This window comes from Cricetulus griseus, chromosome 5 (assembly GCF_003668045.3).
Source record: "Cricetulus griseus strain 17A/GY chromosome 5, alternate assembly CriGri-PICRH-1.0, whole genome shotgun sequence".
Taxonomy (NCBI): domain Eukaryota; kingdom Metazoa; phylum Chordata; class Mammalia; order Rodentia; family Cricetidae; genus Cricetulus; species Cricetulus griseus.
Window position 1 is genome coordinate 13,025,360 of NC_048598.1, and position 2,654 is coordinate 13,028,013.

A 2,654-nucleotide genomic window follows, 5' to 3' on the forward strand; every position below is an offset into this window, starting at 1 on the left:
AGGGATACATGCAGGCAGAACGCTGTATACATAATAAATAAATCTTTAAAAAGGGGGGGAGGGAGAGTGAGAAGAAGACAGAGCAATACCATAGCACTGGCTGTGGGGCCCAAGATGGCAATGATTTAACTAACTGTTTTCTTCTTGGTCCAGGATGGAACTCCTTGTTTGTCACCCAAGCGTGAGTCACCAAATTCCCATTTTAGAATCTGTTACTTACAACATTAACCTACTTGTTTCTGGTTCTTAGCAGGAGGTAAAGGTGCTGCAGCTGCCACCCTGTCCCACTGCAGACCACGGACCCAACTGGCGTAAGTCTGTCGCCGCTGCCTGCAGGGCTCCAGGAATTTCCTCTGGTCCCAGTTTCCCATGTGCTCTTGGTTCTTTGCTTTTTGCTGCTTTCATTTGGCCATTTATTCATTCAGGTAGGCAAACTAGTGCACCAGAGCTCCATGCTGGCCTGTCATCTCCTCACGCACCATGGGGTAAGCAGAACTTATTCCCATATTTCAAACAGGAACCCTGAAATTGACCTCATGGGTCTGACTCAGGTCATTTGCCCACCTGGGAAAGGAACCACTTTGGGTTCCTTTCCGTACCCAAAGGAACGGAAGAGTCTCCTTCTGAATAAGGCATGACAGGTGGTTAGGAAGACACCAAGGATGTTCTCAACAATCAGATGGCTTAGAAGCATCTCAAAGATTTGCACTCCATTCCTTCTGCCCTGCCTTCCAACTCCCCAAGACTCCTGATAGAATCTCACTTTCGTGTGCTTAGCGGTTTACCCAGTATCATTATGAGTCCTTACTTATGTCAACCAGTCATAAATCACACCTTCCCATTCTCCAGATTACTTAATTGGGAGATTTGTAACAGATTCCAGTCAATTGGATGGAGGAGAAATGGGCGGGGGGGGGGTTGATTTTCTTTACTAAAAGGAAGAAATGTGTCCAAAGCCTGTGTACTGTCCTAGACACCTCTGAACTCACTCCCGGTTACTGCCTCTGGCTTAGATGTGTGAGGATAAAAGGTTCGAGCTGTCACAGCCATTTTATGAACAGTGTGGGGAAAGCCGTGATGAGTACAAAACTGTAGCTTAGAAAATGACAAAACGAAGCAACCGAAGCAGCTCTACAGCCACTACCCCTGCTTGTTTGCATAACACTCTAGACAAGGCCCCTGGGGTTCTGCTTCGTGTATCTGGACGCAGCCTCCCTCCTCTACAGCCATTCTCCATAAACACTCTTCTCTCAAGGCAGAGCAGCGACAGTCGGCACTCTGTCCATCCTCCTTTGCCAAGGCAAAACCGCCTGACCCTTTCCCATCCCACAAGCCTAAGAAAGGACACAAGCCTGGATGTTCTTCCTGTCCCAGACTCTGTCACCCTTTTCCTTCACATTGGATTGGGTTGACCTTATAATTACAGAAGCTGAGAATCCCCACAAGCTGCTGCCTGCAGTTAGGTAACCAGAGGAGCTGTGGTGTGGGTCACTCCCAATCTGAATCCCCAAGGGCTAGGAGAGACGATGGTCAGAGCTGACTCTGCCATGGAGCTCCCCACAGACAGCCTGTGAATTCATTTCTTGGGTGAACAAATCTTGCACCCCCAAGTACCGATGATGAACAACTTCAGCTCTCCAGTCTGCAAGCCACAGTGGAGATCCGGAATAATGCTGACTGGCCCATCCTCAGAGAAATAACCAACCATGCTTTTCTCTGAACCTCCCTCCCCAAACCCATGGCCCAGGCTGATCTTCACTGGGTTCTCAATGATATCATTGCAATTTTTATCCACAGCAAAGATTGGTTGAGCAGTTATATACTTTCCCTTAGAGAAAATGTTCTGAAGACAAAGCTCGGAATGTCAGTCTACAGGGGTGAATAAACCTTGTGGGACAAGCCAAGCCCTGGGCCACCCACACAAGCACTGCACATTCTGTGCAGAGGTGTCCTGGTTTATGAGACAGTCAACCCAAAGCTCCCAGAGCCAACGCCCCATGGACAGCCTTTCTCTGAGAGCCACATAGCAGCTCACCTCCTCTCCGTAGCAGCTCGTGTCTGCAGGGCTCAGGGAGGTTCCGCCCACACACCAGTCTCCATCAGGTCAGGAAAGCAGACTGGACTGGGATGAGGGCGGCACAAGAGACTACAAAACAGAGAAAGCAAAGAACCTGCCGTCAGAACAGCCTGGCCATCACTGCCTGCAGCTGCTCATCTCCAGGAGGACCTCTGAAACATCCCTACACCACTGCAAATTATTCCTCATTCCCTAAACACGGAGAAAGAAGCAGGGCTTGAGGGCAGGGAGTGTACCACTCTGTTTTACACCAACGACTCCTGAAAAAAATGAGACAAGGCCCAGGGAGGTCTCGAGATGGCACAGCCTGGAGATCTGGCAGGGAAGGTACAGTGGCAGAGGGTAGGAAAACGTACTGCAAAGTTTGCAGTCTGCCCCCATCTGCTCTGTGCTGTTCCATCCGTGGCAGGCACTGAACAGCTCATCTGCTCTTGCCAAACAGACCCACATGGAGACCAGGCTGTCTGGAAAAGTCTATAGACAGAAGGAGGGCCAGGTCTCACTGTCTGGGGTCTCACAGAACTGGCACAGTCCAACCCAAGGGCAGAATGTCCATTGCCCTGCATGCTAGCTCTTT